Source organism: Anabrus simplex, chromosome 1 (assembly GCF_040414725.1).
Source record: "Anabrus simplex isolate iqAnaSimp1 chromosome 1, ASM4041472v1, whole genome shotgun sequence".
NCBI classification, from domain to species: Eukaryota; Metazoa; Arthropoda; class Insecta; order Orthoptera; family Tettigoniidae; genus Anabrus; species Anabrus simplex.
Window position 1 is genome coordinate 1,643,311,848 of NC_090265.1, and position 16,250 is coordinate 1,643,328,097.

The following is a 16,250-nucleotide window of genomic DNA, read 5'->3' on the forward strand; positions in this document are numbered from 1 at the left end:
CCAAAATGAGGCGTACTAGGCAAGATTAGGAGTTATGTAGTTTGCCATTACTTACTCACTGACCGAAAGAGATGGCCGTACTGTTAGGGTCACATAGCTATGAACTTGCATTCGGGAGATAGGAGGTTCGAACCCCACTGTCGGCCGCACTGAAGCCAGTTTTCCTATTTTCACACCAGGTAAATGCTGGAGTTGTACCTTAATTAAGGCCAAGGTCACTTCCTTTCCTCTCCTGGCACTTTTCTATCCCATCGTCGCCGTAAGAACTATCTGTGCCGGTGGGGCGTAAAAAAAAAACATCCTTTCCTCACTGGCCGAAAGTGGTATTGCAGGACGACTGACCCTATGCACAGCAATTTTCACAACATTAAGCCGCATTCGTTGTGCCCCAAATGTCACCACCCAGCACTACCCATATATCAGCAGTTTCCATATTGTGACAGCCACGAATGAGACTTCAGTGGAAGCTGCATTTTTCTCTGGGCTGTGCCAGGAGACATATGAAAAAAATACTTTATTCGTATTTCATGAAACGGCGTATGGCTTTTTGTGCCGGGATGTGTCCGAGGACAGCGGTTTGCTAGGTGCAGGTCTTTTGATTTGACGCTCGTCGGCGACCTGCGCGTCGTGATGAGCTTGAAATGATGATGAAGACGACACATACACCCAGTTACTGTGCCAGGGGAATTAACCAATTATGGTTAAAATTCCCGACAATGCCGGGAATCGAACCCGAGACCCCTGTGACTAAAGGCCAGCATGCTAACCATTTAGCCACTTTATCCGTCATAAAGAGCAACAGGTGGAACTTAAAAGTGGCCGGTGATTATTGCATTAAGAGACGAATAGCACCATTGTTAGAAAGGTCCGACTCTTTGGCCGAATGGTCAGCTTTCGGTTCAGAGGGTCCCGGGTTCGATTCCCGGCCGGGTATGGAATTTTAATTGCGTGTGATTAATTATTCTGGTCCTGGGACTGGCTGTTCCCTCTTCATATTCAGACAACACACCACACTACCAATCACCACAGATGCATGCAATAGTGATTACATCCTTCTACATTAGGTTTGTGTCTGGAAGGGTAACTGGACGTAAAACAGCAAAATCCACACGTGCATCTCCGTTCCCACACGCGACCCCACAGGTGTCCTTTTGTTTGTTTACAATTTGCTTTGCGACACAGATAGGTGTTATGACGACGTTGGGATAGGAAATGGCTAGGAGTGGGAAGGAAGCGGCCGTGGCCTTAATTCAGTTTGGTGTGAAAATGGGGAACCACGGAAAACCATCTTCAGGGCTGCCGACAGCGGGGTTCGAATCCACTATCTCCCGAATGCAAGCTCACAGCTCTGCGATACTAACAGCACGGCCAACTCGCTCGGTGTTGTGAGAAAAGACGGTAGAAGAAGAACCATAGTGAGAAAGATGTTCCTTGCGAATATTAAGTCGATATAATATAATTTCGTGTGGCTATTTCTAGCCGAGTGCAGCCCTTGTAAGGCAGACCCTCCGATGAAGGTGGGCGGCATCTGCCATGTGTAGGTAACTGCGTGTTATTGTGGTGGAGGATAGTGTTATGTGTGGTGTGTGAGTTGCAGGGATGTTGGGGATAGCACAAACACCCAGCCCCCGGGCCATTAGAATTAACCAATGAAGGTTAAGATCCCCGACCCGGCCGGGAATCGAACCCGGGACCCTCTGAACCGAAGGCCAGTACGCTGACCATTCAGCCAACGAGTCGGACATTAAGTCGATGAATCGACCCTGCTGTAGTAGGCCCTACGGGAAAATTGCTGAGAAGAAGCAGAAGTAAAATACAGTAACCCATATTTTAATTTGCAAATTCAACGGTAGTCTAGGGAGTAATTTAATCTACAGTAAGATCTGAAAGTTTCAGATCACGCAATATTTGTTTACATTTTGATGTGTTCCACGTTATATGAAAAGAGTGTAATTCACTCTCACTCACGCCTTAACTTCGCCATCTATAGGCGCATGCAGCGCCCACAGCGAGATTTTCATTAATCTTTCTTCTCCAGTATAATTAGATAATACGTGATCTGTCTACTCTCACCCTAAATGGAACTCATTATGTATGAATTACTCAAGCAGCCCATGAAACGAAAGTTCGGCCTTCAGACGGTAGCCTTGAGCAGTCCCAAGTCTTTCACTGATGCACCACCAGACAATTCATGATGTTTCACCAGTGGAAAACCGTAATTATCCTGTAGTAGTAATAATAATAATAATAATAATAATAATAATAATAATAATAATAATAATAATAATAATAATAATAATAATAATAATAATTAGAAAATAATAAATAATGTTATTGGCGTTATGTTCCATTAACTACTTTTAAGGTTTTCGGAGAAGCCGAGGTGCAGGAATTTAGTCCAGCAGGAGTTCTTTTACATGCCAGTAAATCTACCGACACAAGGCTGGCGTATTTGAGCACCTTCAAATACTACCGGACTGAGCCAGAATCGAATCTGCCAAGTTGGGTTGAGAGGGCCAGCGCCTCAAACGTCTGAGCCACTCAGCCCGGCAGAATAAAATAGTATCAATCAATCAATCAATCAATCAATCAATCAATCAATCAATCAATCAATCAATCAATCAATCAATCAATCAATCAATCAATCAATCAATCAATCAATCAATCAATCAATCAATCAATCAATCAATCAATCAATCAATCAATCAATCAATCAATCAATCAATCAATCAATCAATCAATCAATCAATCAATCCTGGTCTGCATTTAGGGCAGTCACCCCGGTGTCAGATTACCTACGTGTTGTTTTCCTAGCCTTTTCTTAAATGATTGCTAAGAAATTGGTAATTTTTTGAACATCTCCCTTGGTAAATTATTCCAATCCCTAACTCCCCTTCCTATAAACGAACAGTCGCTGGTGCAATTACCGCCGTTTGACTTTTGAGGGACGTAGAACCAGACTAGGACATCCCTGAACTTCTAGACATGCTGCAGTACACCACTGCCGAACACCAATCCCTGGGATTGGAGACCAGTTTGAAAAACAAAACTAGTGCTTGCCTATGAAGGTCACATTCGCCAACTGCAGGACTTTCCACCACACAATGAAGTGATTAATGAATTTATCTGTGTCGATTCATTGGCTTATATTCGGGGTGCCTGCGGAAAAGAAGTCAGAAGGCGCACAGCAATGGCTCGCATTGCAGTCGTCAACCTAACGCAGATGTGGTTTGACAGATAACAGAAAACACAAAGAAGAAGCATGTGGAAACTCTAGTGTTTCTCTATATTTTTGTACGGTGCAGAATCCTGGACATTGAAGGCATCTGGTGTAAAACGAATTGATGCCTTTGAAATGTGGTGCTAGCTTTTGTTTCCCCACATCCCGGAGACAGCAGGAAGAACGAACGTATCCCTCTTAAAGTAGCTTGGTGCCATGTGAAGGAAAAACTCTAGTCAGGGAGTACAAGAAGGTAACTGCCCATCCTAAATGGTTATCCATGAGGACATTGCGGGCACTGAAATAAACACGCTTCACTCCGGGTAACTTTGCCAAAAAACAACAACAACAACAACAACAATATTTTGGAAGGATATGCACACAGTTACAGACAGAGAATTGTAAAGACTAATATAAACTAAAAAATACCGGGCGAGTTAGCCGTGCGCGTTGAGGCGCGCGGCTGTGAGCATGCATCCGGGAGATAGTAGGTTCGAATCCCACTATCGGCAGCCCTGAAGATGGTGTTCCGTGGTTTCCCATTTTCACACCAGGCAAATGCTGGGGCTGTACCTTAATTAAGACCACGGCCGCTTCCTTCCAACTCCTAGGCCTTTCCTGTCCCATCGTCGCCATAAGACCTATCTGTGTCGGAGCGACGTAAAGCCCCTAGCAAAAAAAAAAAAAAAACAACTTAAAAATAGGACTGTTCTGTCAGTAATTACTCAATTGTTGCAACTCAGTGGGAAATGTACATTTATTTATGTTTTGTATCTTATTTTATTCTTGCTTAAGTTGGTTACAAGGATAATGTACAGATAGACGAGGTGAGCAATGCTAAAGAAGTATTAAATTTACCTATGATAACAATGACATTTACAATAAGATACAAAAGTTGTTTGCATGAAGGAACTATACCAAATGAATGGACAGTTGCTATATTTGCCCCTGTGTATAAAGAAAAGTGTGAGAGACATAACGCTGCAAATTACAGGCCAGTAAGACATGATATAAGCTTTTTGGCTTATGCCGTGTCATGAAAATAAGGTGAAATTCTTTACGTTTCGCAGAGAACTACGCTCTGCGCCATCAAAAGAAAATCGACGGAACCACCAAAATCAGTCTGCAGTACAGCAGTACGCACATATGAAGGTATGACATTGACACAAGTCTGGAATGAAACATCTAACGATGAGGAACGTATGAATTTGGAAAACACCGAAACAAAATAACAATAGTGAAGGGACACAGAAAGGGAACTACCTACGTAAATCCTTAATGGTTTGCAACCAGGTATGCATTGCATGTAAGCTTTGGGAAAGCATTCTTTCTTATTATATTAGACATGTTTGCGAAATTATTAACTGATTCGAAAGAAAGCAGTTCTGGTTTAGGAAAAGTTATTCCACTGAAGCTCAACTTGTAGGATTCCAGCAAGATATAGCAGATATCTTGGATTCAGGAGATCAAATGGACTGTATCGCGATTGAACTGTCTAAAGCATTTGATAGGGTGGATCATGGGAGACTTTTGGCAAAAATGAGTGCAATTTGACTAGACAAAGGAGTGACTGAATGGGTTGCTATATTTGTAGAAAATAGATTTCAGAGAATTAGAGTAGGCGACCCTGACCCTGTAATAATTAAGCGGGGAACTCCTCAAGGCAGTATTATTGGACCTTTATGTTTTCTTATATATAAATCATGTGAGTAAAGGAGTGGAATCAGAGATAAGGCTTTTTTCAGATGATGTTATTCTGTATAGGGTAATACATAAGTTACAAGATTGTGAGCAACTGCAAAATGACCTCGATAATGTTGTGAGATGGACAGTAGGCAATGGTATGATGATAAACGGGCTTAAAAGTCAGGTTGAGAGTTTCACAAATAGGAAAAGTCCTCTCAGTTTTAATTACTACGTTGATGGCGTGAAAGTTTATTTTATTGCCAGTGACTTTACGTCGCACCGACACAGATAGGTCTTATGGCGACGATGGGATAGGAAAAGCCTAGGAGTTGGAAGGAAGCGGCCGTAGCCTTACTTAAGGTACAGCCCCAGCACTTGCCTGGTGTGAAAATGCGAAAACATGGAAAACCATCTTCAGGGCTGCCAACAGTGGGGTTTGAACCCACTGAACCTACTATGTTCCGGATGCAAGCTCACAGCTGCGCGCTGCTCACCGCACGGCCAACTCGCTCGGTTCCGACAAAAGAGTAGCGTTACAAAAATGTTGAAAAGTTTCGGCTGGGAAGACTTGGGAGAAAGAAGAAGAGCTGCTGGACTAAGTGGTATGTTCCGAGCTTTCAGTGGAGATATGGAGTGGAATGACATTAGTAGACGAATACGTTTGAGTGGTGTATTTAAAAGTAGGAGAGATCACAATATGAAGATAAAGTGGAATTCAAGAGGACAAATTGAGCAAATATTAGTTTATAGGAAGGGAAGTTAGGGATTGGAATAACTTACCAAGGGAAATGTTTAATACATTTCCAATTTCTTTGAAATTATTTAAGAAAAGGCCATGAAAACAACCTATAGGGAATCTGCCACCTGGGCGAGTGACCTAAATGCAGATCAGTAGTGATTGCTGATTGACGATTGAACTTCCAATCACGAAAGCTAAAAACCTGGCAGACAATAACTTCCACATCAGACTGGTATGGAAATAAGAGTAATTTAGTAGCTCTCCACTGCAACTGCATAATTTTCTCATCTACTCTTTTAAACCTGTTAATCCAAGTTTGTCTCACAGAACGTGGTCGGCGCTGAATGGGCTCAGAGCAAATCATGACAGATCTATTGGGAAGTAGAGAAAAGTCCTGAGTTTAACATGAAAATGCGGATTTCCCTGACAAACCATCAAATATATTGTTTGTGGAAACCCTGTCTTTCTGCTACAGAATTTTTCTGGATTTATGGATGCTACTCCAGAGGCACTCGATAATTCGATAATGTTGACTAGCTATTTGAGATTATGAAGGTATAGGAACCAGATACCGAGAAGGACGTTTTTCTACAATCTATAAAAAAATGTACTATATGCAGTGATAAGAATCGAGTGCTATGAGGAATAAGCAGCAATACAGAAAGAATTGATGTAAGACGGCTGTTTGTCCCCTCTCTTTCAACGTTATATACGAGGGCGAGTCAAAACGTCAGTTATACTTCCAAGTTATGGCCATTTATGTAAACACCTACACATAGGCAACACGGCTTTGACAACATACAATGTAAGTTCACTTTTCCACATAGTCCCAAAGAGACTGTGAACATTTCTCGGAACGGTCAACCAACTTTTCGATTCCGGATGCGTAGAAATTATCTCCAGCACTATGCAAGCATCTGGAGACCTCATCGTCGGTTCAGAGGGTCGCGTTGTCGATTCCTGGCCGGGTCGGGGATTTTAACTTTCATTGGTTAATTTCAATGGCTCGGGGGCTTTGTACTTGTGCTGTCCCCAACATCCCTGCAACTCACACACCACACATAACATTATCCTCCACTACAATAACACGCAGTTACCTACACATGGCAGATGCCACCCACCTCATCGGAGGGTCTACCTTACATGTTTGAACTCGGCTGGACATGGCCACACGAAATTATTATTATTATTATTATTATTATTATTATTATTATTATTATTATTATTATTATTATTATTATTATTATTATTATTATTATTATTATTATTATTACTACCTCCTCATCGCTCAAAATCGTCGCCCACCGAGATCCTTTTTCAGCTTACCGAACACATGATAATCGCATGGCGTTAAGTCTGGACTGTATGGAGTATGTTGCCATACCTCCCACTTGAATCGCTGCAGCAGTTCGGACGTTTCACGGGCCGTGTGAGGTGTTGCAATAGCATGCAACAAAATCACACCGGCGCTCATTTTTCCCCACCGCTTTTCTTTAATTGCCTTACTCAACCGGTTCAACGTTTGACAATACGAAGCCGAGTTGATTGTCGTGATTTTCGGCATAAATTCCATGTGCACCACACCTTCCATGTCAAAGAACACTGTCGCCATTACCTTTCCTGATGAACGTTGGACCTTGGCCTTGGCCTACCTTCGTGGTGGTGGTGTGGTGTGCACCCATTCAATCGATGTTCTTTTTGTTTCGGGGCTGAGGTTGTGGACACACGTTTCATCCCCTGTGATGATTCGCCGCAGAAACTCGTTGTACTCCACAGAATATCGTTGCAAAAAACGATTGGAAATGTTGCCCCTTGTGAAATTTGGTGGGCAGACTTGGGACCCATCTTTGACACAGTTTATAATATCCAAATGCTGGTGAACAATGGAGAACACACTGCTGTACGAAATGTTCAGCATGCTTGCAGTGTTATGCGCCGATTGTCTCTAATGATCCCATCCACACGGTCAACATTTGAAACGGCACTGGACTTTGCAGGCTTGCCTTCGGGATATTCGTCCTGACATCCGTGCGTCCGGCGTCAAATTACTTACACCACTTTACAATATCTGGGCGAGAAATTGCACGCTCGCCATATGCAGCAGTGATTTCACGATGAATGTCCGTACAATTGAGCCGTTTAGCCCATAGAAATCTGATCGTTGAACGCACCTCCAATTTGGAGTGAACGTCCAGTTGACGCGCCATTGCGCCTAGCCTTGCACACACAACACGACGGTGTACCACACCACCATTCCTCTCGGACGTGTCAGCAGTTACTGTAGCTTGCTCCGCATTGGCCACGGTCACGACATACACCGTGCTCTCACGGCGAGCTAGTGTAACTTACTTTTTGACTCGCCCTCGTAGAACAGACAGTAAAGGAAATCATTGTCTGGAAACCGGATGGTCGAGTCAGCAATAATGGTTGGGAATCATTCGTGTTAAATGCCAGGATGTCACTGAATCATCATTACTAATAGCAAACAGTTCTTCGTAGCAGTCAGAACCTTTCTTGGCTATCAAGCCTTTTAGCCTATAACCTTGTGGTGTCGTGAATTCACCAGTAACCAGCCGCCGATGGCATGAGAAGAGGTTTCTGTCTCCCTGCCACATCTGTGACAAAGGGTTGACTCTTTGCTAACACGGGGTACTACACGAAGATTGGCATAATTCGTGTTAAGTTTTATTGCTAGCCCAGTAGGTGGCCACGAAAGTTAAGGGTCAAGAATTTAAAGTCTGACACCATGGTTAACATGTTCGTGTCCCGTTTATGGGGACAAGAGGTCGCCATCAGGATGTTGGCCTACAGGGTAGAAGAGAAGATGGTATACAATTCCAAATCACTAGATTATGTGCCAAATGCTTGGGTTCAGTCCCAAATATTTCCGCAGTGTTAATTTAAATTGAGGGTATTTGATGCTGTTTAAGCTGATTCGTCCGTCGCATGGGGACGTTAATCCTTGAGCATTCCCTTTGGTGTTATTGGGGAGATCTGCATTGGGGTAATCACATTAACGAGGTTATAAAGAAAAATTACAGGCCTCTTTACATTGCTATGAGGTTATTTAGGTGTTGTAATAAGGATGGAAAGGAGAGGGAATATACGTTTCTGATAAGAGCGCAATTAGAGTATCGTTCCAATGTATATGACCCACACCAGGGATACTTGGAAAAGAAGATGGAATTAATAAGTTACACTGAATCATCAGAGGTAGAACGCCATTAAAGATAGTGTGACTGAAATCCAGGAAACTGAAATTGGACACTGCAACAGCATCAAAAGACAGAGCTGGGTGACAGATGAAATTCTAGAACTAATGGATGAAAGGTGAAAACACAAAAATACAGATCACACTCAATACAAAACTCTAAACAAATCTGTACGCAGAAAGTGTAGGGAAGCCCGAGAATTGGATGACAGACAGGTGTAAAGAAATTGAGATCCTTCAAGAGAAGCACGAATAGTTCAAGTTGCATAAGAAAGTGAAAGACCTTGGTGGTTGCAACGGAGACGATACGGTGAAATTTTGAGAGATGCCAATGATGAAATCATCTTGGGTGTGGAAAGGAAACTCAAACGATGGAAGGAACATATAGAAAATTTCTTCAAAAATGACAGTAATGATCCTCCCTCACCTGGCGAGAGAATAATTGAAAATAGCCCTGAAATAACAAAAAGAGAAGTTGTACATGCCGTGAAACTTCAAAAGAATGTTAAAGCAACTGGACCTGACGGTGTGTACGCTGAAGTTCTCAAAGTAATAACAGAACAGGAATCTACCGGCCTCAATATCTTAACATCATTATTCAAGCAAATATATGTATCAGGAGAAATACCATCAGACTGGCTGAAATCAACCTTCATACCACTACCGAAGAGGCATAACTCGTCTCAGTGCGATGATTATCGTATGATAAGTTTGATGTCTCACGTGCTCAAAATATTCTTGCGAATCATTCACACTAGAATATACAAAAAATGTGAATCCCTCATGGATCAGAATCAGTTCGGTTTCCGAAATGGCGTTGGTACACGTGAGGCAATCTTTTCGTTAAATGTTTTGTTACAGAGGTGCAGAGATATGAATGTTGATGTCTATGCATGTTTTATAGACAATAAGAAAGCTTTTGATTGTGCCAGGCACAATAAGCTGATAGAGATTCTGAGATCAACAGGTGTTGACTCCGGTGACTTACGTATAATCAGTAACCTGTACTGAAATCAGTTTGCAAGTGTCAAAACTGATCAAAGAACTTCAGAAACTTCTTCGATCAGCATAGGCGTTCGCAAGGGTGTGTACTGTCACCTCTGTTGTTTAAGATTTACCCAGAGGCAATCTTTAAAGAAATCTTGGCAGACTATGGTGGGATCAAAATTAACGGGAAAATCATCAACATCACATATGCAGATGATACTGTTGTCATAGCTGATGACATGCCTGCCCTTCAGTGCATGATAAATTCCTTAGTTCAGCACAGTGAATAGATTGGATTATATGTTAACCCCTCAAAGACGAAACTGATGGTGTTCTCTAAGAAGACAATTCGGACAAATCTCACAATAAAATATAAAATAGTTGAGCAAGTGTCTTCTCTCAAATATCTGGGTACCATCTTGGATGACCAATGTAACTCCAAACGGGAGATAACATCTAGAATTGAGCAGGCCAGGAAACAATTCATTACCATGAAGAAATTCTTTGTGAGGTCAGATCTCAGTCTCCAACTACGAACTCTTATCATTAGCTGCTATATATTTTCTGTTCTCCTATATGAATGTGGAAGCTGGACTCTGGATCCAATAGAAAAAACCTATTGATGCCTTCGAAATGTTCCTGAGTCTCCGTCTCTTGTGGATATCCTGGGTAATGAAAATCTCAATTGCTGAGGTCCTTTGTCGGATGAAAAAGCAAAAAGAACTACTGCTCACCATAAAACAGAGGAAAACACAATACCATGGACATATCACGAGAGGTGAGAGGTATCAGTTATTAAAGCTTATTATCGAAGGAAAGATACAGGGGAAGATGGTGGTGGTGGTGATTATTGTTTTAAGAGGAAGTACAACTAGGCAACCATCCTCTACAGGGGAAGAGATCTGTTGGAAGAAGAAAAAAATCATGGTTGAAAGACCTTCGAAGATGGCACTGCTGTACTTCAGAAGTGGCATTTCATTCTGCGCTGTCAAGATCAGAGCTAGTTACGTGGATCGCCAACCTCCGCTCGGAGACGGCGTCTTAAGAAGAATAAGAAGAAGAGGAAGAAGAAGAAAGGATGCTTGACTTCTCGAAAACCGTAGAAGTAAGTTAGTAGGACGTAAAAACCAATGACAGTATTAGTAATGTCTCAAGTAGTGCATCTATGATTTCTGATGTCATGGAAATTCATGACAATTATGAAAAGGGAAAATAAAAGCATCGAAATTAAACGAACGCAGCAGATTTTATTTAATTAGATTTTGAAAATCGACAAGACCAAATGAAGCTTTTCAACATTATTCAAAGTTCTTTACTCATAACATTTTCATAACATAGTTTGCATCAGGTTTCATTAGTTCAAGCAATATTTTAACCAGTCCATGGCGAGCATTCAAACTTTATCCAGCTGCTCTGTTTTGAAAATTAAGAGAATGGAAGTTCTCTAAGGAATGAGGCCACCTCTGGCTTCGTTCTTACCTTAAAAATGACCAATCAGATCTACTTTTTGTTCTCTACTTTAGTCACCTTATAGTACTCTTCATTTAGAGAATTTTTTTGTGAGGCTACTAAGGGAGATGTCAGAGACTTCACTTAAATCAATCAAGTGATTCTCAATAAGCCATGGCTAAGGTTTCTCATTCACAAAGTATGTACTGTGTTGAACAGTTTCGTCTGTTTTTAGACACCACCAAGAGGACTAGTTGCGCGAATTAACGCGCTACGGCTATGGAGCCAACCTCTGCATTCGGGAGACGCGTGGGTTCGAACCCCACCGTCGGCTGTCCTGAGATTTTCTGTGGCTCCCATTTTTCCTTCCAGGCAAATACTGGGACAGGTCACAGACGATTCTTTCCATCTCCTTACCCAATTTCACTCACCGTCATTCATTTCATCTTAATTAGCTCCTCATTTGAGGTTGGGTAAGGAAGGGCATCCAGCCGTAAAACATGCCGTATCATTCATTCCACCTCATTCCCGACCTCGTATCAAGAATGGAGCGAGATATCGAATTATATTTTTCAAATTATTCATCAGTATGAGGAACTCTCTAACCCTCATATACCCGATTCACGTTGTTTCTGACCGCCCTGCATATGTGATTGAGTAAAATATTCATATCCATTTATGTTACTGCCACGGTCAACATTTACATTAATTTGTTTGTGTTAGGGAATATCTTTACTTGTGCCTAAAAGTTAATATTTAGAAGATTTTGCTGTGAGTAAATACTGAAAATGTACACCCCTCCCTCCAGCCCCCGACCCGACAGCCTACTTTCCAATCAGTCGACCGGGTCATAAGCCCTTAACTCCATAACCTTCATACGGTCAGCTAAACGACCGGAATGTATGCGGGACAGCTTGTGAATGGATATTTCATTGAGCTGATATTTTGCTGAGTGGAACTTTCGGGACAACGTGTGAATGGATATTTTATTGAGCTGATATTTTGCTGAGTGGAACTTTCGGGACAACGTGTGAATGGATATTTTATTGAGCTGATATTTTGCTGAGTGGAACTTTCGGGACAACGTGTGGATGGATATTTCACTGAGCTGATATTTTGCTGAGTGGAACTTTCGGGACAACGTGTGAATGGATATTTCACTGAGCTAATATTTTGCTGAGTAGAACTTTCGGGACAACGTGTGAATGGATATTTCACTGAGCTGATATTTTGCTGAGTGGAACTTTCGGGACAACGTGTGAACGGATATTTCACTGAGCTGATATTTTGCTGAGTGGAACTTTCGGGACAACGCGTGAACGGATATTTCAATGAGCTGATATTTTGGTGAGTAGAACTTTAGGGACAACGTGTGAACGGAACTATCACGATACCCTTTGACCAACCATTCTCTCTCTCTCTCTCTCTCTCTCTCTCTCTCTCTCTCTCTCTCACACACACACACGCGAACTACTAAATTGTGTTTTATATGCTTCTGACTATCTAACCACCCTAGTACTAACCTTTAGACCATGGCAGCTGCAATTATATGCTCTTTAGATTTAAAAAAATGACAGGTAATGCTTTAGAGAAACGTAGCTTATAGCCGATGAAAACTTCTTGCAATAGAGGTAGGTATAACGAACCTTGTTGATTTCTTTGCTGCAGTTCTTTCACACTATTATATAACATTTCCGTCCATTTAATATAGCGTTTACGACGAATTTACACACTTCAGCACCATAGCATTATGTGCTAAGGGATTAGCTTATTCCAGAAGAGTATACTTCAGACGAGAAGATTGGCTATTAACACTAGCCGCCAGCTTACTCAGAATCAGTACTAGTGCAAGATGAAACTAGGCTTCCAGAAAAAAAATGTGTGGAAGAATAGGAACTTAAACACTCTCATACACCAAATATCTTTATTTACATTGCTATGCCTTTCAGCCGTCTATTACTATTCCTTGATGGATGCAATCCTCAGGCCCGACATGTTTCTTGAAGCAGGCCAGAGCGAAATGTGGCTTCTACTGGCGATAGCTCTGACAGTTTAGAAGTTGCTGAATTTTCGGTGGTGCTTGTAGAGCCCAGATGTTTGAGCACTAGAATGCATACATACACCCTAAAGGGGTGAGGTGGGCCACCTAAAGATTACCCCTCCCTCTCTCTCTCTCTCTCTCTCTCTCTCTCTCTCTCTCTGTCCAGGATTTAGAATGCGCACGTAGCCTTTTTGCCAAGTAGCAAGTGATGTCCAACCCACTCTACAGTTATGTAGATGAGCTGCATTAATGTTAGGGGCTCTAATTGACCTTACCCCTAATGGATATGCAAATGCCACTGCAGAACCGTTGTGCGAGATAGAAGAGACTTGCTACTCGCTTAAGGCGACACTCCGGAGTTAAAAATCGATATATTGGTCATTTTGGATACATTTTTTATGACTGAAATCGAAACGATTGAGTTTTCTTTTTGTCACGAAGTTATTCCGCTGAATTCAAACAATTTATTACTGCAATAATGCTTCGTTTGCCAATTGTAATTTTAAATTTTAAAATCCCATTTTTGTCCCATAATATTCTGCCAAATGTAACAAAATTTGTATGGTATATGTAACAGCTATATTAAGAAATCTTCGTGTGGAATTTTTGATTGCAGACGTTTTTCAAGTAGTAGGGATTTTTAAGCCCAAAATTTAGTACGATATATCTCCTCATATAAATTATGTACAGAAAAATCGATACGTTGTGCTTTTAAAAGAAGAATTATCTACCTAATTACGAATTGACATTAACATGTTAATTAAATTTCATGAAAAATTGGAATTTAAAATGTCAAAAATATTTTGGAAAGCTATTAATTCTGTATGAAAGAAATGTTCGTGATATCTCTACTTTTATATAGATGACATTCCCGCAAAGTTTTGTGAAAATCCATGCATTAGTTAAAAATATAATTTTATCTCCGGAGTGTCGCCTTAAATAAGTTTGTATTCTAACATAGTCTATTAGCGGTTGAAAATACAGGCTCTAGTAATAACATTCGGATCAAGACTAGTGGGTCCGAGCTTCGTGAAAGTTGCTAATCACAGGGTCGGTAGTGCTGCAAAGCACTTATGGCCCCAGTGAGGAAAGCAATGGCAAATTACGTCGCTCCTCATCATGCATTGTACGCCTCACTATAGAATCATCATCAGTTTTTGCTGCTTTCTAATAACCGCATAACATCTGGTAGTACTATTTGAGAATCCAACCATCCTCCAGGCTTCACAAGTATGTCTTTTTGTGTTCAGTCTGCAAGCCTCTGTGAACTAGTTAAAATTATCTCTGTGACCTCGTTTTGTTCCACATCTCTCGTCTTTAATCAATTAAATATCAAGTTTAACAATCGTTGTGGGTTTCTTCTTGTCTTTCTTATGCTCTCACTCCTTGGCCTTTCCTAACCCGTCGTCGCCATAACACCTATCTGTGTCGGTGCGATGTAAAGCAAATTCTGTTCGGTCTTATTCTCTCGGTTACTACAGTCAGCACAGTCTGTTGTTACCTTGTCTTACTCCCCATGGCCGACTTCAAATATACTCCTAGGTAACCTTTCCTCCTCCATTCGTCTCACATGACCCCCACCATCGCCTATTTATAAGCACAGCTTCATCAATCGAATTCATTCCTAAATTAGCCTTCATATCTTCATTGAGGATGCTCCTACTATTGTTCCCATATGTTTGTGTCAGCAACCATTCCTGTTACTTTCATATTTGTTACTTCCAGGTTAGGGCCGATGACCTTAGATGTCAGGCCCCTTTAAACAACAAACATCATCATCATCATCATCATCATCACTTCCAGGTTATGAATACCACATCCAGGTCCACCCTGCTTTCACTCTTGCACAGCAAAAGCGGTCTGAAAAAAGAGCAGTATAGAGATTACTTCATTCGAGAATTCACTTCTTTCAAACAGAATACCGTTCAACATAAATGCGAGCTCATTGCATCAGCTTTGCTGGACCGTGATACAATTTCACTTATTATACTACCATCCTGGGAGACTACACGTTCGAAGTACTTGAAATGATTCACCTGTTCCAGTTGTGTATTCTCGACTTGACATACAATCGTCTTAGGTTTCTTCCCTGATGACGCCATTTTAGTCTTGTAATGAAGGGGGGTCCGCCTCTGTGGTGTAGTGGTTAGCGTGATTAGCTGCCACCCCCGGAGGCCCGGGTTCGATTCCCGGCTCTGCCACGAAATTTGAAAAGTGGTATGAGGGCTGGTACGGGGTCCACTCAGCCTCGGGAGGTCAACTGAGTAGAGGTGGGTTCGATTCCCACCTCAGCCATCCTGGAAGTGGTTTTCCGTGGTTTCCCACTTCTCCTCCAGGCGAATGCCGGGATGGTACCTAACATAAGGCCACGGCCGCTTCCTTCCCTGTTCCTTACTATCCCTTCCAATCTTTCCATCCCTCCGCAAGGCCCCTGTTCAGCATAGCAGGTGAGGCCGCCTGGGCGAGGTACTGGTCATTCTCCCCAGTTGTATCCCCGACCACGAGTCTGAAGCTCCAGGACACTGCCCTTGAGGTGGTAGAGGTGGGATCCCTCGCTGTGTCCGAGGGAAAAGCCGACCCTGGAGGGTAAACAGATGATGATGATGATGAATGAAGGGGGACGGTGGTAAAGACATGCAAATCTACCATGGGTATAGAATAAGAAAAAAGGGGTGATTAAGGGGGACGAAAAAGACATCAAATATAAAAGCGACTAGTCTAGTGCGTGTAAATCAAAGCTACGTCAGACACAGAATAATTGAAAAGATTACTAAAATTCGAGTAGGCCGAACACAATTTACAACATAAACAAGAAAGTAAATAATAAAAATTGAAAGAAAATTGTTATTGAGCTCACTGTAATACGTTTAGCCCAAACACGTTGGCATCTTCAGATTATCAAGCGCAGTCACAATAA